General features: G+C 40.0%; 1 long non-coding RNA gene across 1 annotated transcript; it reads left to right on the forward strand.

Annotated features, from left to right (window-relative positions):
* The first annotated feature begins 11,516 nt into the window (after window positions 1–11,516).
* On the forward strand, window positions 11,517–18,746 carry LOC129857547 (uncharacterized). The gene is made up of 2 exons (XR_008759914.1): window positions 11,517–11,807; window positions 15,207–18,746. It is a non-coding gene; the product is annotated as an uncharacterized LOC129857547 (long non-coding RNA).
* The last annotated feature ends 5,007 nt before the right edge of the window (window positions 18,747–23,753 follow it).

The raw sequence follows: 23,753 nt of genomic DNA on the forward strand, positions 1-23,753 counted from the left end.
CCTCTGTCCTCCTACCACTGCAAAGCAGTCAACCACGTACCTTCAAGTCTCCCTCTGAAATGTATTGGTTTACCAGACAGTTTCTCTGTTTCTCTTCTGTATGTTTTGTGATTGATTGTATAATTCTCTTCAGGGCTTTCTAAATTGCTTTCCTTTTTTTTCTGTCCACAATTCTGACCTCAAGGACTATTTCAACTATTGCCTAAAACAAGATCCTATTTCCTCGACCTAGAACATATAGTATATACAGTACATTTAAAATGGGCTTAGCTAAACATAGTAACTTTCCTGTAAGCTAATTTGATTCAACTTCACTGGCTTATTCATTAATCCTTTGTGAGCTAGCGATTGAGAAAGCCACAGACTGTGTGTATGTTGTTCCATGGGGAATGTGAAGAATATGCCCATATCCACAGTGCTACACTCTCTGTTCCAGCTACGTGGCCTTTACACTGTGGGGTGAGGCTTGTCGCGCTGGGCTCAGCCACAATCAGGGCTTATGTCAGTAGAGAGCTATGCTGTATGGTTGGCATGCCTGGCACGTCTGGCGCCTGTGGACCGTAGCACACCCCCAATGCTACAGTTGGTGGAGGGGGCGGGTGCCGGTTCAATCCGGCCCATTCTGGCACAGTAGAGGTCTCGACTCAGCACTTCTGACACTTTCACCCGGAGACAAGAAGCCACCTGTGCTTGTCCGTTTCTGACAAGTCTCCTCTGCCCCTCCCCTCCTTCACCACCCACTCCCCGCCCTTCGTTCCCCCTCCCAGTTCTTCCCATGTTCCATGCCTGTCTCAACCTGTTCACCCTGCACCTGTCCAGACCAGGACATCCCGCCCCAGTTACAACCCCCAACACACACCACTTGCTGGCCTCAGACCTGCCAGAGTATTGTCAGCCAACTGGAAGTCCCACAGCACAACCAGTCTAAACAGCCTTCATCCAGTCCAGTCCACACTGATACCTATCAAACAAAAACACACTCATAACACACAACCCCAACCACAGCTGCCCCGGAACCTACTCCTATATTTAGACTGTGTCCTTAGACAAACCCAAGGCTTTCTGTTGCAGGCGAGAGCGGACCAAAATCGATGATCCCGACACCAATACCACGACATCAACTATCGATGTCTTCAGGGAGGGTATGTTAACCGTCTTGCCTCGCCATGTGGTGAACACCTCCTGGTTTGACACCTTACAGGGTGATTATTTTTTGTTTGGTTGGTTCTGTGGTGCCCCATTAAAGCCTCTGTGCTGTGAATGGTCGGGGAGCATAAACAGAGAGCCAGAGGAAACAGGAAGAGACAGGTTGAGTGTTCTTATCGTGGGCCGTTAGTGGTGGTCACAGCGAGCCCCGTTATCCTAGTGCTAAACAGAGGCCGTTCTCAACTTGTCTCTGAAGATGATAGGTGCAATAAAACAGGCTCTCCCTCTGCAATGAAATCCTGAATGCAGAGATATACAGTTGAAGTCGAAAGTTTACATAAACCTTAGCCAAATACATTTAAACTCAGTTTTTCACAATTGCTGACATTTAATCCACGTAAAATTCCCAGTTAGGATGACCACTTTATTTTAAGAATGTGAAATGTCAGAATAATAGTAGAGAGAATGATTTATTTCAGCTTTTATTTCTTTCGTCACATTCCCAGTGGGTCAGAAGTTTACATACACTCAATTAGTATTGGGTAGCATTGCCTTTAAATTGTTTGACTTGGATCAAACGTTTCAGGTGGCCTTCCACAAGCTTCCCACAATAAGTTGGGTGGAATTTGGCCCATTCCTCCTGATAGAGCTGGTGTAACTGAGTCAGGTTTGTAGGCCTCCTTTCGCACATGCTTTTTCAGTTCTGCCCACAAATGATTGAGGTCAGGGCTTTGTAATGGCCACTCCAATACCTTGACTTTGTTGTTCTTAAGCCATTTTGCCACAACGTTGGAAGTATGCTTGGGGTCATTGTCCATTTGGAAGACCCATTTGCAACCAAGCTTTAACTTCCTGGCTGATGTCTTGAGATGTTGCTTCAATATATCCACATAATTTTCCTCCCTCATGATGCCATCTATTTTGTGAAGTGCACCAGTCCCTCCTGCAGCAAAGCACCCCCACAACATGATGCTGCCACCCCTGTGCTTCACGGTTGCAATGGTGTTCTTCGGCTTGCAAGCCTCCCCCTTTATCCTCCAAACATAACGATGGTCATGGCCAAACAGTTCTATTTTTGTTTCATCAGACCAGAGGACATTTCTCCAAAAAGTACAATCTTTGTCCTCATGTGCAGTTGCAAACCATAATCTGGCTTTAAATGGCGGTTTTGGAGCAGTGGCTTCTTTCTTGCTGAACGGCCTTTCAGGTTATGTCGATATAGGACTCGTTTTACTGTGGATATAGATAATTTTGTACCTGTTTCCTCCAGCATCTTCACAAGGTCGTTTGCTGTTGTTCTGGCATTGATTTGCACTTTTTGCACTTTTTCAAAGCACGTTCATCTCTAGGAGACCGAACGCGTCTCCTTCCTGAGCGGTATGACGTCTGCGTGGTCCCATGGTGTTTATACTTGCATACTATTGTTTGTACAGATGAACGTGGTACGTTCAGGCATTTGGAAATTGCTCCGAAGGATGAACCAAACATTTTTCTGAGGTCTTAGCTGATTTATTTAGATTTTCCCATGATGTCAAGCAAAGAGGCACTGAGTTTGAAGGTAGGTCTTGAAATACATACACAGGTACACCTCCAATTGACTTAAATTATGCCAATTAGCCTATCAGAAGCTTCTAAAGCCACGACAACATTTTCTGGAATTTTCTAAGCTGTTTAAAGGCACAGTCAACTTAGTGTATGTAAATTTCGGACCCACTGGAATTTTGATACAGTGAATTGTACATGAAATAATCTGTTATTAAACAATTGTTGGAAAAATTACTTGTGTCATGCTCAAAGTAGATGACCTAACAGACCAAAACTATAGTTTGTTCACAAGAAATTTGTGGAGTGGTTGAAAAATGAGTTTTCATGACTCCAACCTAAGTGTATGTAAACTTCCGACATCAACTGTACGTCCTGTCCAGCTGTGGATGATGAAGTGAAATGGATGATGAAATTGGTTTCCACTTCCAGCTCAGTGGGTTGCTTGTCTAGCAGCTATGTGGTTATAGCTCTTGAGGAATACCACCATTTCTAAATTCTTGACATAAAAAAAGGGTGGGTAGATCAACTTTACGTGAAGTTCACTGAGTTATGTAAATGACTTATGTGACTTGCAGGATGTAAAGCAAGGGAATGATATCATTATTATCCTAAAAGTTCAGATCTACAACTAACAAAGCTGAAAGCTCCTCCACCCGTGTGTGGTGATTCTGCGAGACTCAATGCTGCAAGGAGGGAAGACCCTGATAAAGCATTCAACCACTGTTCACTTTGTTCCAGTGTCTGAGAAAGGCGGTGTGACCTGGATTCTAAAGTCACTGTTGAAATGAACAAGATCAAACAGAACCGGGAGTGTAGTGTGACAATAGACCATTTTTCCACTTCCTTACACATCTTCAGGTGTTTGTACGTTGTAATTAAATTGCTTAACTCAGCAGTACGTGTACCTAACCTCACTTAACACGCCATACACTCCCTCGCTCTGCCTTTCATGACCTTTTATGCCGCCCACCGCTCATCAGCTGAATCGGCTCAAAGTCGCCCCTATTAAACTGCACTGATTACTCCTGCCTGGAAGTGGGGCTTCATTTTCCTAGCTTTACAGCCGCCCACCTGGTTATGCTGACGCCGGCGCTTTGAGGCCGACCCAACGATGGCTCACCCAGACACTCAATTAGTCCCGTAACAGCGGCACTTCCACAGAGCTAACGATTCGGAACCTCTTCCCATCCTTCCCCGAGACATGATTCCTTCTTTCTTTTTTTCCCCACACAAATTTGTTCCTTAAATTGCACAGCCTAATGGTCATTACTGTCTTTGGGAGATTGAGGAGATGACAGTTTGGAGAAATGCTGATTTTCTTTTCAGGCAGTAACATTTTAGTCTTTGTCATTTTAAATAAGTTGGGCTATTTCCGGATTCTCTACAGTTCCATCAGGTAAAAAGCCAGAGAATGAGAGAGGGGAAAGTGAAGACCAGAAACACTGCCTAAGAATTGATCATGAAACCTTATCTCATTGATTTTTAAACTTGTTTTTGTGAAGAAGGAATGTACATTGCCCATCGTGCATAGTGCAAGGCTGCTGATAAACGTGTGTATCATGTAATTACTCATTTCTCACTTTCACAAAAAAAATCAAACAAAGAAATCTGTCATTCATCTGGCAATGGATATTACATACAGTAGATTGCCCCCAAAGTACAAAAACACAAAACAAAGATGGGCAACAGAACAGAGGAATCTTTGTGTGATGAAGAATCCTCACCAATAGGGATTCTGTCTGAGAGGCCAATAGTTCCTGTTCTATTTCATTTCTGTTTTCACACCAAATGTATCTGCCCTCTACCTCGTTAATTCAAATGATGTGATACATCATAGAATTCTGTTGCGGCAATCGAAAGGTTGATTACTCATGGTAATTAACAGCAAAATATGTGTTTTAAAAGCGCTTGTGATCCCCTTATTTTACATTGTAAACAGAGCAGGATCAAGTCAAAAGCATCCAGACATTTAAGAGCTCCACATCACCACTAAAGATGAGTGTGTAGTGATTTCTACATTGATTTCTATGGAAGAGCAGCAAATATGCTGTAATAACTCAGAGAGAGAGAGAGCGTGCGAGCAAGCGATTGGGACTTTGATATTTTTAGTGGTTTACTCTACAGTTGTATACAGTGGGCCTGCTCTGCTGCAGAGCTGCCATGAGCATAGAGGCCACAACTCTCCCAGACAGTCACTTCAGGAAATTAAACACTTGTCAAACTTCCTGTACAGTACATGCAGGATATTTTCCAGGCTCAAAAGCCACTTTTAGGGCTGCTGTTGTGAATGAATCACATTTACAGAGCCATAAACTCCATGTTCGACGGGATCTAGGCACTGATCAATAAACATTTGAGATGTTTATTTACTGCTTTATACATGAATGGCGTCTGACTAAATATCTTTTTTGGATTAAGTACATGAGATGTATAATATTATACTGCCCTCTTGTGGATAGAAACGTAGCAACCATTAATCCATTTGTGACGTCCTTCCATGCCCTTATATGAGCTCTTTGATGGACAAATGCAATCTTAACTGTTGCATGAACTGTCAATAATGAATTATCTTTATTTTGACATTCGTGTTCAAGACTCAAGGGTTTACTTAACTTTTCTTCACTACACATTCAATAGACCACATGTTTATTGACAGATCAACACCATCCAACAACATAGCATATTAGTACAATACACACATGAAGTCAGTCAGACTACTGAGACATGGAGTTAGGTATGTTTCCGAATAGAATATATGTTCATCACACCTAGTCCATTCAGGCCCCAAAGCCACTAAACATCATTCTCATAAATAGACCTTTCATTAATACATTTAAATGTTACGCAAAACATTTCTCCTTGTCACTCTTGAAAATGTCTTGGGAGTGTAACGTTAGCTAAGTGGGACACGTGCATTGTAGGTATTATTCTTGGTTCAGATAAACTAATACTTAATCATGTCTGAGCAGCCCCTGACTATTACACTCCTCTCCAAATTACATTATTGAGGTTATTCCTGCCGGGATTTTTGTTTAAGAAATACAGGGATTAGATTTGTTGAAGTGAGCACAAAGCTACTAATTCATGGAAGCTGGGAAGAACACACAGATGAATCTACATGGAATGGAGAGGAACAATTGGTGTCAGACAAAGTATGTCTTAGCTGGGAATGTCTAAAGTAAAGCAAGGATTTGATTGATTGATTTCCTTATTATAATGTCACATCTTCAGGATGCCCAACCCACATGGGGTTATAAGACACTGCATCTGCAGTAGCAAAGAAAGTAATAATATACTGTATATGCACACATACATACACATTAACTATACATACAAAAGTATTGGAAATTCTAGCAACACTCGTTGATGACAGGCATATAAAATCGAGCACACAGCCGAACGGGACAGAAAGGGACCGCCAAGTGCTGAAGCGCATAAAGCGTTAAAATAGACTGTCCTCGGTTGCAACACTCACTACCAAGTTCCAATCTGCCTCTGGAAGCGTGGTCAGCACAAGAACTGAACTGTTCATCGGGAAATTCAATGCCAAGCGTAGACATGAGTGGAATAAAGCTCGCTGCCATTGGACTCTGGAGCAGTGGAAACGTGTTATCTGGAGTGATGAATCAAGCTTCTCCATCTGGCAGTCTGACGGATGAATCTGCAGATGCAAGGAGAATGCTACCGCCCGAATACATAGTGCCAACTGTAAAGTCTGGTGGAGGCGGAATAATGGTCTGGGGCTGTTGTTTATGGTTCCAGTGAAGGGAAATCTTAATGCTACAGCATGCAATGATATTCTAGACGATTCTGTGCTGACCTACTTTGTGGCAACAGTTTGGGGAAGGCCCTTTGCTATTTCAGCATGACAATGCCCCTGTGCACAAAGCGAGGTCCAAACAGAAATGGTTTGTCGAGATCGGTGTGGAAAAACTTTAGCCCTGACCTCAACCCCATCGAACACCTTTGGGAGGAATTGGAACGCTAACTGCAAGCCAGGCCTAATTGCCTAATTGCCCAACATCAGTGCCCGACCTCACTAATGCTCTTGTGGCTGAATGGAAGCAAGTCCCCACAGCAATGTTCCAACATCTAGTGGAAAGCCTTCCCAGAAGAGTGGAGACCGTTATAGCTGTGAAGAGAGGATCAACTCCATATTAATGCCCATGATTTTGGAATGAGATGTTCGACGAGCAGGTGACCATATACTTTTGGTCAGGTAGTATACATACATTCATACAAAAATAATGAAAGGAAATCAATTTTAGCCCACCAGTTTAAAAAAAAACTATTTTAATGGTTATTCTTCTGAGGCTGTGCCTGATGAATAGTTTAGGAAAATCGGGCTTTCACATGAGAGGATATGTCTGTTTTTGTCGAGTGGGCATTTGTGTGTGTGGATGTGTTTAACTATACAAGAATAGTAAACAAACAAACGTTTTGTTAGTCCCCACAAGGTCAAATGCTACTTCTAGGGGGTTTAGGGTTAGGAACTAGGTTTAGGGTTAAGGTTTTGGGTTAAGGTTACACTTAGGGTGCAGGTTAGGGTATGGTTTAGGGTTAGGAAAATAGGATTTTGAATGGGACTGAATTGTGTGTCCCCACAAGGTTAGTTGTACAAGACTGTGTGTGTGTGTGTCTCACAGGAAGTTGTTGGCACCTTTTTTTGCGCTTTGGTACTATTTTCACAAGTATGTGGTGAATTTTCTGAACTCCACACTGGTAACACTTGTTACGCAGCCAGTCCTACATTCAAAACCTTTCATTGTGCATCCATTTCATTTGTATACATCTTTGACCACACAACCATTGATTCAAAATAAAAGTTTAATGTGAAATATGAGTATATTGGTTTAATCACCAAAACAAAACATATTGATATCTTCTCAATTTAGTTTTTTTGTTAATTACAGTACATGACACTTTTTCACATTAGGCAAAACACTTGCACAGCCCATTAAAATTGACTGAACATCACATTTACATAATTTCCCTCCCATGTGTGATCAAAGGTGTCATCATTCAAGACATCTTTCACAATGTGATCAAATTAAAGAAATTAAAGAAGCAGTGTTTAGCAGGCACCATTGCATCAAGCATGTCTTGAGCATTTGGCCATAGGTTCATAGGTTCTCATCAACATCACAGTAAATGTCCTTGGGGAAAAACCTTTTGGCATGGCTAATCCAAGCCTGACTGGTCTGGATTGAAATCATTGCATCCTCAACATCCATGGCCTGAAGGAGAGTGGTACGCTCATGGGGATGGAAGTCATACGTCTTCCACCTGAATTGTAATCGTGTGTTTTATTTTACAGTATTGTACGTATGTATTGTAGTGGTCCTGTACGTGTCTCAGTTCATAAGAGCATGTCATTAGCAACACCAGAGCAGTGGTGTCACGTTCGTTCTCCTCCTCGTCTGAGGAGGAGCATGGATCGGACCAATATGCAGCGTAGGTTGAATCCATAATGATTTATTTAAAGAAAGACGAACACGAAGCACACTTAATAAATTATGAAACAACAAACGACGTAACCAGACCTGAACATAAGAACTTACAGACAACGAAGAACGCACACACGCACACACGAACGAACGAACGAAACAGTCCCGTGTGGCACAAACACTGACACAGGAACAAACACCCACAAACCACACGTGAAACCCCGGCTGCCTAAGTATGATTCTCAATCAGAGGCAGCTGTCAATCGTACCAGCCCGAACACAAATTACCAACATAGAAAAACACACATAGACAACCCACCCCAACTCACGCCCTGACCATACTAAATAAATACAAAACAAGGGAAAACAGGTCAGGAACGTGACAAGTGGGTTCGATTCCCACTGGGGTCAAATATCAAAATGTGTGGACTGTTGTCACTTTGGATAAAAGTGTCTGCTACGTAAATGGCTTATATTCCGGTATACAGTACTGTATTGGTATTGTATTAATGCACTGTAGGAGCAAGAAACACAAACATTTTGCTGCACCTGCTGTAACATCTGCTAATCTGTGTACGTGACCAATACACTTTAATTTGGTTGGATTTGTTACATGCAGTACATCTATGATCTTGTCAATATATTTTTTTGAAAACTTACTCTGAAGTAAAATCATGTCACCTTTTAGCCTATAATAGTTAATTGGAGTACATATCCTACTTTTTATATTTCTACTTTATAGACATACATTTTCATGATGTAGTTCTCAAAATCTGCGGTAGACAAACCAGTTTATATGTCAAATCTATAGGTTAACCAAAAGTTTAAGTGATCGTCAATAAAGAGCCGTCTGATTAAGTAAAATCATATCAAAAGTAATGTGAGCATTGCATTGTAAAAGGCAATTACTTTATATGAACATGTGTTGTTCATATAAATGTGAAACATGTATTTCCGAAACACTGATTAAGTTTGGTGAAAAAGTGACTAGGATTTTGTGTGTTGTTGTTCAATCAGATGTCAGCCGGGAGGGGTAGGCCTACGGCTTTGTGACTGATCAAGAGCCGTTGCTCACAGATTTTGACATCTCCAATGCAGTTACACCTCCGACACAGCCAAAACAGCTATGACACAACTGAAATATCAGCTATGTGGGTGTTGGCTTTTGCCAGTTAACGCTTGATCTAATCAAATCTAGGCCTTAGTCAATTGGAAATGTGCTTAGAGTTTTGAAACAACTGCATTTTTGATGATCTGTTTTGAGTTTTGTACTAAGAGTTGTAAAAATGTACCAAATACTTGTGAAAATTGCACCAAAGGGATTTACAAAAACTGTAATTGGGGAGGACGGGCGCATAGTAATGGCTGGAACGGAATAAATGGAATGGTATTGAACTCATCAAAAACATGTATAATACCATTCCATTCACTCGATTCCAGCCGTTATGAGCCATCCTCCCCTCAGCAGCCTCCTGTGGTTTGTGTGTGTGTGTTTCACATGAAAGGGTATGTGTGTGCACATATGCCCACTCATTTATCAGTAGAAATTTGACTTAAAAGCTCAGTAAACTATGTAGCCAACATGAAAGCATCTATCAAGGGATGGTGTGAGTGCATGTTTGGATATTGTTTCATCTGTTCTGATACCACATACCCCCTGGGTAAAATATATTTCTTATGCTCCTCTTTCAAATGTAAATTCATATGGGTTTGATTTTCGTGTGTGAACTAAAGTGTTATGGTCAAATGTACCCAGCTTCTTGAGTATATAGCTTCTTGAATGAACTATGCAAATGGTATTTGATATGAATTGTGTTCATTTCAATTCATTTCCATAAAAGAACATGAAGTGAAAATGTCTACTAATTAGGAGGGTAGCTGATCAAAGACTGTGTTTTCTGTTCTCTATTGGAAAGAAAGCAAGAAACAGTCAGCGGCTACAGAAGTGTTAACAGTGGAACTTCCATAGGAAGTTTGATTTCACAGAAGTGTGATTGACTTGGAGTTACATTGTGTTGTTTAAGTGTTCCCTTTCTTTTTTTGAGCAGTGTATAAAACAGGAACCCTTGCACCGCCTGCTGGAGGTCATTTTGCAGGGCTCTGGCAGTGCACCTCCTTGCACTAAGGCGGAGGTACCGGTCCTGCTGCTGGGTTGTTGCCCTCCTACGGCCTCCTCCACGTCTCCTTATGTACTGGCCTGTCTCCTGGTAGGGCCTCCATGCTCTGGAAACTACGCTGACAGACACAGCAAACCTTTTTGCCACAGTTTGCATTGATGTGCCATCCTGGATGAACTGCACTACCTGAGCCACTTGTGTGGGTTGTAGACTCCGTCTAATGCTACCACTAGAGTGAGAGCACCGCCTGCATTCAAAAGTGACCAAAACATCAGCCAGGAAGTATAAGAACTGAGAAGTGGTCTGTGGTCACCACCTGCAGAATCACTCCTGTTTTGGGGGGTGTCTTGCTAATTGCCTATAATTTCCACTTTTTGTTTATTCCATTTGCACAACAGCATGTGAAATTTATTTTCAATCAGTGTTGCTTCCTAAGTGGACAGTTTGATTTCACAGAAGTGTGATTGACTTGGAGTTACATTGTGTTGTTTAAGTGTTCCCTTTATTTTTTGAGCAGTGTACATTCAGCGTACGTCACCATTGTGCGCTTTAAACTGCAATGCATAAAATATCCACCAGAGAGCTCTGTGGGGCTTTGTATGCCAGGCCCATCACTGAGTTTTAGATTAGTGAACAACTTCAATGGGGATTTGGTTTTTGCAAGCAGTCTGACCCATCATTCTTAAATGTGGAAGACTAACTGCTTGACATCTGGCTCAGAGCAAATCATGCTAATTGAACACTGAGGTCAAATAACCCACTCTCTGTGACTCAAAACAGTATTGGGCTTCTTATATTATGAATCAAGTAATTCAATCACATCTCACCACTGAGGTATGTCTAATATAGCCTATTACTCACAGACCATTAATAAACTGACTTGCATGGTCATCATTGTTTATTTAGAAAAATAATTAGGATATTAGGCAATAGTTTGGTAGCCTGGACTATCAGGGGACTCGGGGAATGGGATATGAGTCAAAACCAAGATACTAGTGTGTGCAAGGTTTCTCTACATGTTTCTTCCAGCGAAGTTAAAAATATATATATATCAAAGGCCAGAATTAAGTGTTTTCTATGTGTTATATCTCTATTTATCTCTATTTATTGAGATATTCTGCACATTTTTGCAATAATTATCTAACAATAAGGTTGTGGAAGAAACAGTTATTCGTATATGTCTCAAACAGAAGCTTATCAATTTGCTATGTCATGAAATACACAGACAGAACCACACCTTGCTTTCTCTCGTGCACTTACACCTGTAAGGATGGATTACTATGGCAACAGGTTGCCACTGGCGACGAGATATTCTACTACATCGCTTTGGTGGGAGTGAGTGAGGTGGACGACAAAAGCTCTGGGTGGATGAGTAGGCAGAAATATTAACAGCTTGAAAGAAAGAGATTGAAAATGGAGAGCAGGGTATGTTTAGATAAAATGCTTGTTATTGTTTTTCTCGGAAAATACTGAAAAATATGAGGCTATTCATAAATGTATTGCCTTTGGTGCGCGCGCTGACGGAATTTCCCGCGCTCTTCTGATACAACAGGTAAGCGTCACGCCATCTTCTCGCTAGTCTAAAGTAGACCTAATACATTAATTATTTTGAATAATGTTTTGGTCATTTATTTTAGCGTTTAAATGCCATACTGCTCATTGAGTGACATAGAGAAAAACTTGCCTATTTTTGTGTATTGTCATTTTGGCACCTGCGCACAGGCGAGAGAATGCATTGAGTTTTCATTTTGATTTCCCAATGTTGCCCTGATACAATAACACACGATATCAGAAAATAATTCTAATCGTCTATAAAGTCTTATAAAACATATGAAAATAAATATTTATTTAAGGGTGTGTCCTGTTTTCTAAAAATAGCTTGTTTTCTATTATCAAAATGGTGTGGCTTGTCAGTGCGCAACACGTGCCATTCTGTTATATTATTTCAGAAGTCAGTACATCCCAGGCTTGTTTGTTATGAGATATAGCCTACAATATCCATTCTCGACCCTGTAGAATCAAGAACAAACGTATGGAACCCATCATACAATAGTACTATTCTCTCCAGATTGACTAATAAAAACATATATTTAATTGATGCTGTTCACAGCCCACCCTACAAAATGACACTAGAAGTCAGCTGTAGAATCATAAGTCATAAATCAAACCAAAACTCATTCTCTTGCCACTTTGATAGTCAACTCTGTCCATGTCTACACAGGCATGAACAATCATATTCTTTAATGTGTCAACTGCCTCCCTGATTTTTTGTGTGTAACTGAGGCTTCCATAATGCAACGACAATGCAAAATGGTCAAGTAAATGTGAGGACACTTGATTTTATATTGCCTAACAACAATCAGCAGAGTAAAATGCAGTTGCTAGACTTAATTGCTCAACAATTGTACCTTGAAGGGACAGAATTAAAGAACTGAAGAAGGTAGCCTATATCAAAAGCACTGCTTAAACATGTTCTCTTTTTTGTAGTCTAAATTATTCATTTCATCATAGTAAGACATGGTTATTAGCTTAAATTCATCAACAAGTATATTGTATTAACTAATATAGATTTACATCAGACTGAATGTTTTAAAACCGTAAACCAGACATTCATTTTGGTTCCTTTTCCTTACGCTGTGCTTACTGCCACATCACCTGTCACTTTCCTATGGCAACACAATAAGCCAGCAGGGTGAAATATCATTCTTGAGTCCTAAGTGTGATGGATTACAGGATGTTCATCCTCTGCCTGTCACAGAGAAGCAGGGTTGAAGGCTTCTCTCCCAAGAGTCACTGGCAGAGATATGTCTAGAACAACGGGCTCTTTCGTCTTCATCCTCACCATAAGCCATCACATAACACCACCGGCTTTGCCTGTCATTCCCTCCCAGGTGACGTTCTCAATCTCTGTGACAACGCTTAATGCTTACAGAACCATGAGGCCTAAATCCAGCCCAAAAGAGCCTCTTAAAGCTCACAAACGACAGAGCAAAACATTCTAAGACAATGCTGCTGCATGGAGCCTGAACTATTCAAAGCATGTAAATCTTGGTCGGGTGAATTAAGAGGTGAAAATAGACCAAATTGTTGGCACATGGGCTACTAACAGCTTATTACACACCATACACTTAGTATTACTTTCTTAGCTACAGTATACATATCTCCCTGGCATATTAAATAATTTATGCAGCAGCATACCTGACATTTTTGGACTCACCTTGTGATGTACTCACTTGAACAATTTTGTCATCAAAGTTTGGCATTCTATGGATTTATGGTGCTTTCAAGACAACTGGAAACTGGGGAAAAAATGGTTGAATCTTGTTGATGTCTGTGATCTTAAGGTTGTAGCTCTAGATAGAGGCTCAAATTCCGGATATACAATTCCGAGTTGGATGAAAGTTCAAAATATATTTTCCCAGTCGTAGCTCGTTTTACCCGAGTTCCCAGTTGTCTTGAACTCACTAAAGTCAGATTTTGCAATTCTGAGTTAACAGTTGTTTTGAGTGCAGCACAAATCTTGCTTCATTAACAGCATGGCCAATGTTAAATGTTTATCATTTTAAACTAGGAAAAGAGACCCTTAATCTTAGACTTGGGACCACACAGCCACAGCCACTCCGATGAATTGCAGGCTAATGATTGCTTTGCAGTACTTCCAGTTAGCCACTGATTCCTTCCAAACCACTCATTGTTGAATTTGCGATTTCCAACTTGTTCTGTAATGTTTATGTCCAATGGCCGATGAGCACCGATGTGTTTTATCTTTGATTTCTCTTCATTATTTCTCTTCATATGACAAGGATTTAAAAGGATTTGCCTGTAGATTGTCGACTTGATTCATGTTGATGACTGCTAGCTAATATTTTGACAGTATGATGTTGACATGATCAGTTCATTCAAAGCTACTGTATAACAAGACTTTACGTCATTTTATCTGTGGCCAATGACCTTGAGCCTTTTTGGATGGGCACTTCTAATGTAACTCTATGGCAGCACCCAAGGGGATAGAATTTTCGATGTCTACTCTTAGACTTGGCGGTGACGTAGTGTCCCCATGAGTGACAGAACACTGAGCCAATCACGGTGCAATGCTCCGTATTTTCTGCTGGCTTGCCCCACCACCACAGAAAGCACTAAGCTAGGCTGAAACACCTGCATTTTGGAGCTGCCTTACTCAAGAAAACAAAACAGAGACCATGTTTGTATGCAGCTTTATTAACTCAATGATATATTGTTAGGAATTTTGTTAATAAATAGTTAAAACAAATTCTAGCTTTAGATAAAACTATAACTAATTGAACTCTGCATGCCTGGTGAAAAGAGATTTGTGTTGTGGGTCATAAAATAAGCAGAAAGGGTCGTTAAACTATGGTTGAACTGACCCAACTTAGCCCTGAGGTGTTAGATAAGGCTGTGGGTAACTTTTTAGGTCTTCCATTATCTTGAGTTGTCTGCTAAAGTGGTAATAAATTATAGTGAGCCTTCAGGATAAATGATTATATTATGTGTCATGTGAGTGCCCTGTGAAGTTGGAATGAACTTTTGAACCTGTTTTCTATTTGTCAGGACGATGAGACTTAATTCTGTAACCTATGACGTCATATCTTGTATATAAACCTGTGTTTATGATCAAATGGCAGCGTGCTCCGAGAATAAACACTATTATCTAATTTTAATAAGACTGTATCCTGTCTATTTTATGTTAATAAGTATCTTACAAATTCTTATAAATAGACAGATTGAATTTAATTAATGAGTACATTAGAGGAATTATTTAATTCCACTAACATATATATATTTTTGCATTGTTTGCAAACTGATATGTGACACGTATTAATGCCAAAATAACATGCAAAACAGGCAAGCCCCACCTGCCTTGAATGACAGGTCGCCACTGATTATATACATTGCATTTACTCATATTTGATTTGTTTGGCTTTCTCTACAGGAGCCACCAGTGCTTCAGTATCTTCCCACTTCTGAAAGTGATTATCTAAGGAAGGCAGGAGGAGCAGTGACGAAATGGATGAGGGGTCCAGGATGGCTGAGGGGAAGGCTGCCTTTGTCTTCGTCCTCCTTCTCTTCATCGCCCTGGCTTTGCTCATCGTGCGCTGCTTCCGCATCCTGCTGGACCCATACCGCAGCATGCCCTCCTCCAACTGGACAGACCACACGGAGAAGGACACGTTTGACTACCGCATTGTCTAAGGAGGACCTAAGGAGCTCCCTCGACACTGTATTGCAGTGTTCTTCTCCGTGTGGAGAAGGAGCTCCCTTGACACTGAAGCACTGTCAAATATTGCAATGCTCGAGGAGCAACTTTGTTTATCCATTTTGCCCAAGGACCACATGCTGTATGACTGCAGGTGCCAAACCACCAGGGACACCTTTGTATTAGAGGCACCCTTCGAGCATGCATCACCTAAGACCTTTCTTTGTTTGCTCTATTGTAACATGTTATATCAATTGCTTCACCAATTACTGCAGACATAAGCAGTAATTGCCAGCCATTATTACCCTAATGACAACACATGCGAGTGATTCCATACGAAACCAGGACAAAAAAAAGGCCATAATTTTGCAGATAAAAAAATGATTTTATCCATAGAATGGTCCTTTGTAAGAAATATTGTTGACATATATTTGACATTTGTATCTAAAAGCATAATTGAGAAATTATTTATCAAAGTTGTCATATTCATGACATTTTGGCCTTTCCCAGGAGTCCTTAAATTTGCATGATGTGCAATGATGCAAGTCAAAGGAGGGCTGTGATTGGTTACATTGCCTCCAATTTCTCAATATAAAATGGTCCATAAAATTAAAACTAGCAGAGATCCCATTATGGAACTTTGATATGCCCCTAGAGTATATTATGTTCGACAATATATTGAAACATTTGGTAATTTTTTTCAATATTCATGTTTGTATTTTTAAATATTCATAAATGAATGTACAAAAATGTTATTGAAATCATAATACTACTCATATTACAGAGCAAGCGTTAAAGTTTCATATGACACCATTTTGAACCTTTTAGCATCTACAGATGAAACATTACAGAGTCTTAGGCTCAGTATTTCTCAATTGTGCTTTCCTCCAAAGGACCATTCTATGGATTAAATGTTGCGAAAATCCCTAAATCATGGTATTTTATTTGTTCGGGTTTTGTATGGAATCACTTATAAGGAACATCTTCTACCAAATGGCATCATCTAAGGTACCTGCTGTAATACCTATCAAATCTAACTCCCAAAGACACACTCCAGGCTAACTCGTTGCCACTACTATTGCATAATTTCACCACCCCATCCCCTTAACCTTTTACTGCGATGGGCTAAATTAGGGTCACACAGAGTGTTTCTTGGTAGTCTTAAACAAATCTACTTAGAAAAAATGTATACACCTCACGCACATGGTTATGGGTTTAAAAAAAATAAGACAATTTTACCAAGTCAGATATAGAGTTGAAATGTATTCAATTTTAAGTTTGCATCCCAATATTAAATTTGATATACATCACAGAATACTGAAATATAACACAACCGTTTGACATAGCAACACTGGATGTTTATTAATTATGAAAGTATGAGAAATATTAATAACATTCCACCCATGAGACCACTTTTGGTCATTTGACTGCAGGAAAGGTCTACAGGTGCTCTATGCAACAGTTCCTCCTGCAAATAGGCCTACATTTCAATTGTGTACTTGTAGTAGTAAAGGAATAAAACTCCATGTAAGAACAAGAAAAACATTTGAATGCCGTTTGAAGCTATAAAGTTGCTTGTTTGCGGCAAGGTCCTCAGTGTATACACAGTGTATCCTGTGGAATCTTTTACTTCAATTGTCCACTTTGGCCAAGGTACAAAATGCACAAACAATCAATCAAGCATTGCTGAAACAAAAATACACTTACACAGAAAAAACAAATGTAGTTACATTTATGCCAACCAGCGCCGTGTGCACTCACAAAGGCTCTCACCCTCATTGAGCTGGTTAATACTTTTTGAAATTGGAAGACAGATATTTCCTTTAACATCAGCCAGCCTATAACATACCATTGATATCCATATCTTTGTCACCCAAGTTATTTGTTTTCTTGCCATCATGGAAAGAGAGGTAGACAATGTTTCAAAGTATCCTTTAAAGAGACCTCATTGTTTTTTGGGTGGCTTCGATGTTTGATGTCAGCAGTGGGATAAGTGTTAACTATTCAATGTCTGCAATCCAAAAAATGACAAATCACTATTAATGAAAAGGATCCAGAGTCATAAATCTGAATGACCAAATAAGGTTGATTGAAATGTTTACTGTGCCATAACTTGTGCCTAATTATGAACATCTACGAAAGATTCATTCCAGTAGTTCTGTCGTAGATAGCATCTTGCTATAGTTCTATGTAATATCCTTAAAATAAAGCATATCACTGCCCACAGATGGCATGTTAGCAGTGTGCTACATCTGAACAGATTATCACACCTTGGTCTATCCCTTTATGGACAATGTCTGTGGCTCTTTATTTGGGCAACTCCTTAACTGTATGCCTTATAGAGTAGCATGTTTACAGATAGTCAATAGATGACAGAAAAATATGTTATGCACTTCAAGCAGATGTCATACACCTACCAAATGAGTGCTTTCAAACTTTGACATGTCATATTCTTGTGATAAACTGTGGCCTTTTCCTATCACAATGTATCAGTTTAGTGGTACCGTTCTGTGCACAAGTGTCTTTGCATGTTTTTGCAAAATATCCCCTCCAAGCATGTTGAGTGCTTTACGCATGTTGATGCTGCTGTTATTTAGTTGGTACAGTACAGTATTCACTGTCAATGTTTGAGCCTTCTTTTGAACATGTATTATGCTTGCCTTGAGCCTCTTTCCTTTCATAATAAAAGTAATTACGATGCATTACATTTTTAGTTTTTAGTTTTAAGAATCAAACATCAGACAAAAAGTTAAGGGGAAAAAACATAATTATTTTTTATTATGCCCTTTCCAAGCTCATGATACGGGTAAAAACGTTAACATTTTCTCTTTAACACATTCTCAGCTTGTGGCAGGGGTGGCTCGCAGCCGTCTGTATCATTTGTGTGAACCCAAGCGCTTTGTCTGGCTCTCATCAGGCCAATAGACACACCTGCTATTGCTCCAGCCGCAGGCAAGGGCTGCTCTTTCGAGCGAGACGGATCCAATACCATGCAGAATAACAATTCACTGTGACACACAAATGGGGTGCCTTGATATATATAGTTATCGTAAAGACAGACAGTGATGGGGAACCTATTTAATATTACATCTAAAAACATTTATGTACAATCAATTTGTGATAAAAAATTAAACCGCTTGTGTGAAGCAATAAGCAATTGTTATTGTGCCATTTAGTACAATGCTGTTACATATCTTTCAAAAAAGCTGTAGAGGTTTTCGGTAGTTCATATTATCTACCTTACATTTTTTCAAAATATATTTTTGATAATGTCAACACTTCTCTTTGTCTGTTTTTTAAAGATACATATACACTAACATTGGAACATGGATACAAAGCCTTTGTGTGTCTTCCTGCTAGAAGCAGGCATTCCATTCCCATATCCACACAATCTACTACAGTAATTTGAAGTTCTCTGCTCATGGTAAGGACATAAACCTGTGGGGAACAATAACTATCAATTATCAATAACTGATAAATGCACCCATTAATTACATGAGCATTTTAAAGGCACAGTGCAGTCAAAAATGATTGATGCACTTGATAAATAACAAAAAATGGTGTATAAAATAAATAATTCAAATATTGAGTTATATTGTATGCTACGTTTTTGGGGGGAATGATATGGATACTAATACAATTGCTCAGAGAAAATATTTTGTTTAACAAGTAGTGCTTAATTTGGGCAGGAGCTCACTGGAGCTGAGTACTGGCACCTCAAATGTTCTACTGCTTGAGCTCCTGTTCTTCTTATAGAATATTAGCTCAAAAGTATTGTGGCGCTCCTGCACCAAAATATAAACTGTACCGGCACCCAAAATGACTACCGGAACCAATTTCAGTCCAAGTCAAGCACTGTTAAGATGTCATATATTTTCTTCTCAAAAAGGTAGGGGTCAAAATTATTCACACCCCTATTTTCAATACCTTTCGATACCTCACCATGCGAGGATAACAGCACTGAGCCTTTTTCTAAAATGTTTTATGAGTCGGAGAACACATTGGGAGGGATCTTAGACCATTCCTTCATACAGAATTCTTTGACGGGGCTGCAGTGGAGCAGGTCGAGCGATTCAAGATCCTCGGTGTCCAAATCAGTAAAGACTTAAAATGGTCCAAACACAGTCATGTGATTTGAGGGCATGGGCTCTCAAATCCTCCAAAAGTTCTACAGCTGTACCATTGAGAGCATTTTGACTGGCTGCTTCACAGCCTGGTATGGCAATAGCACCGCCCTCGATCGCATGGCGCTACAGAGGGTGGTGCGGACAGCCCAGTACATCACTGGGGCCGAGCTGCCTGCTATCCAGGACATCTATAGTATATCAGGCGGTGTGTTAGGAAGGCCCAGAAAAGTGTTAAAGACTCCAACCCAAGCCATAGACTATTCTCTCTGCTTCCACACTGCAAGCGGTACCGGTGCATCAAGTCTGGCACCAACAGACTTGCTGGAAGATCAGGTTTTTGGTTAAAATGTCCTGGTACTGGGTAAAGATCATGATGGTGTTCACCTTAACAAGGGCCCCAGAACCAGCGGAAGCAAAATAGCCCCATAACATCAAAGATCCACCACCATATTTTACAGTAGTATGGGGTTATTTTCTGCTCGTGCATTCTCATTTCAACACCAAACCCACCATTGGTGTGCGTGGCTAAATGTTGCAATGGCCATCTGTCTCCAGACTTGAAACCCATTGAAAACCTGCGGATTGAATTGAAGAGGGCAGTCCATAAGCGTAGACGAAGGATATCAATGATCTGGAAGGATTCTGTATAGAGGAATGGTCTAAGATCCCTCCCAATGTGTTCTCCAATTTTTTTTAAAGGCTCAGTGCCGTTATCCTCGCAAGGTGAGGTATTGAAAGGTATTGAAAACGGGTGTCAATAATTTTGACCCCTACCTTTTTGAGAAAAAAAATATTACGTGTTAAACACAATCTCTTTCTGTGAGCAATTGTATTAGTATAAAATAACATAATTTCACCCCCTTTTGTTTGCATTCAATATACCTGAGTTTTTAAATTATTTATTTTATACTTTCATTTTTTGCTTATCTTTATCAAGGGTGTAAACAATTTCAGACCCCACTGTATATTTACACACTATTTGATTGGCAAATATTATGAAATTGTGAAAATTATGTTAAGGGCACTTTCAGTGTAAGAGCTGTTTGAAAGATGCATGAAATGTCAGCCTGTCAGTGGGATGGAGTTTTGGCCTTCCATGGTGACATCACCATGCGGTAAATTAGTTAATAGATCAATTAAGAAAGAGCGTTCCAAACCTCTCTGCCAATGGCAACTAACTTTCAGTTTCCCCCTCCCCATACACCATTGGCTCTTTAAGGTCTACTACGCACACTTAGCCACCTTACAAACAGTTGAAGTCGGAAGTTTACATACACTTAGGTTGGAGTCATTAAAACTCATTTTTCAACCACTCTACAAGTTTCTTGTTAACAAACTATAGTTTTGGCAAGTCGGTTAGGACATCTACTTTGTGCATGACACAAGTCGTTTTTCCAACAATTGTTTACAGACAGATTATTTCACTTATAATTCACTATATCACAATTCCAGTGGGTCAGAAGTTTACATACACTAAGTTGACTGTGCCTTTAAACAGCTTGGAAAATTCCAGAAAATGGTGTCATGGCTTTAGAAGCTTCTGATAGGCTAATTGACATCATTTGAGTCAGTTGGAGGTGTACCTGTGGATGTATTTCAAGGCCTACCTTCAAACTCAGTGCCTCTTTGCTTGACATCATGGGAAAATCAAAAGAAATCAGCCAAAAATTGTAGACCTCCACAAGTCTGGTTCATCCTTGGGAGCAATTTCCAAACACCTGAAGGTACCACGTTCATCTGTACAAACAATAGTACGCAAGTATAAACACCACAGGACCACGCAGACGTCATACCGCTCAGGAAGGAGACATGTTCTGTCTCCTAGAGATGAACGTACTTTGGTGTGAAAAGTGCAAATCAATCTCAGAACAACAGCAAAGGACCTTGTGAAGATGCTGGAGGAAACGGGTACAAAAGTATCTATATCCACAGTAAAACGAGTCCTATATCGACATAACCTGAAAGGCCGTTCAGCAAGGAAGAAGCCACTGCTCCAATACCGCCACAAAAAAGCCAGACTACTGTTTGCAACTGCACATAGGGACAAAGATTGTACTTTTTGGAGAAATGTCCTCTGGTCTGATGAAACAAAAATAGAACTGTTTGGCCATAATGACCATCGTTATGGTTGGAGGATAAAGGGGGAGGCTTGCAAGCCGAAGAAGACCATTGCAACCGTGAAGCACAGGGGTGGCAGCATCATGTTGTGGGAGTGCTTTGCTGCAGGAGGGACTGGTGCACTTCACAAAATAGATGGCATCATGAGGGATGAAAATTATGTGGATATTTTGAAGCAACATCTCAAGACATCAGTCAGGAAGTTAAAGCTTGGTTGCAAATGGGTCTTCCAAATGGACAATGACCCCAAGCATACTTCCAAAGTTGTGTAAAAATGGCTTAAGAACAACAAAGTCAAGGTATTGTAGTGGCAATCACAAAACCCTGACCTCAATCCTATAGAAATTTGTGAGCAGAACTGAAAAAGCGTGTGCGAGCAAGGAGGCCTACAAACCTGACTAAGTTACACCAGCTCTGTCAGGAGGAATGGGTCAAAATTCACCCAACTTATTGTGGGAAGCTTGTGGAAGGCTACCTGAAACGTTTGACCCAAGTTAAACAATTTAAAGGCAATGCTAGCAAATACTAATTGAGTGTATGTAAACTTCTGACAAACTGGGAATGTGACGAAATAAATAAAAATGGAAATAAATCATTCTCTCTACTATTATTCTGACATTTCACATTCTTAAAATAAAGTGGTGATCCTAACTGACCTAAAACAGAGAATTTTTACTTGGATTAAATGTCAGGAATTGTGAAAAACTGAGTTTAAATGTATTTGTCTAAGGTGTATGTAAACTTCCGACTTCAACTGTATATGCACTGACAATTTCATTCCCAAAGGGGCCGTTTTAGTTTTTCTGATGTAATCTATTCAAGTTTATTTAATGGTCTGTAAACAGTTTTCTTGGTAATGTTCCCCTGTGAGTGGGAATGGCCATGAGTAGGACTTAAAGAGGATATTGGAATTGCACAATTGATTTTGCAGTGCAGGGGAATGATTCCTCTGTTGGGGTGCAACATTTATCATACCTCCATTTACTGACAAGAGGAAGAAATGGGCGTGGAGAAAACTAGCTACAGGATACATGTCCAGTAGGTAAAAAGGGAAAATGAATCTAACCAATATCCTTTGAAAAGACTCCTGGGCCTTTAAGGTACATGCACTTTATATTACTTTTTTCTTCTAAGCTTCTTGGGTTGAAACATGGTGCACAGCTCATACCTTGACCACATAGAGACACCGATGTACTATGGTACATTGCTGAAACCATCACAGCTGTATAGAGAACAGAATAGACACTGTACATGTATAGCTAAGCACTTTTAAAAAATTGCTTGTAATTTTCCTGATTGGTCACCAGGGACATCATTGTGAAATGAATGCTATAAATAGAAGTAAAGTCGGATGAACTTATTCAGCAGTCCTCAAGAGAAAATATGAAATAAAAAAAACCTCTCAGGCTCAACGAGGCAAAAAAGAAATGCTCCATTCTAATAATTATTTACAGAAGCTATATGGTGAACCTTATACAACCAAAAGATTCATTAAAACTAGTCAGTCAGGGCTAATTCAAAACACATAAGATTTAGATTGTTTTATATTCCTGCAGGTATACACGGAGTGTACAAAACATTAGGAACACCTTAATATTGAGTTGCACCCCCCTTTTGGGGCATGGACTGTACAAGGTGTCGAAAGCGTTCCACAGGGATGCTGGCCCATGTTGACCCCAATATTTCCTACAGTTGTGTCAAGTTGGCTGGATGTCCTTTGGGTGGTGGGCCATTCTTGATACACATGGGAAACGTACTACCATGCCCAATATTTTGTCTTGACCATTCACCCTCTGAATGGGACACATAGACAATCCATGTCTCAAGGCATAAAAATCATTATTTAACCTGTTTCCTCCCGTTTATCTACACTGATTGAAGTGGCATCAAAAAGTGATCATAGCTTTCACCTGGTCAGTTTGTCATAGAAAGAGCAAGTGTTCCTAATGTTTTGCACACTCAGTGTATGTAGATGCATTGTTTGTCGATGAGCAATAGTCATATAATAAATAATCAAAAAGGACAAGTAACATGCATG

This window comes from Salvelinus fontinalis, chromosome 6 (genome assembly GCF_029448725.1).
Source record: "Salvelinus fontinalis isolate EN_2023a chromosome 6, ASM2944872v1, whole genome shotgun sequence".
Lineage (NCBI taxonomy): Eukaryota > Metazoa > Chordata > Actinopteri > Salmoniformes > Salmonidae > Salvelinus > Salvelinus fontinalis.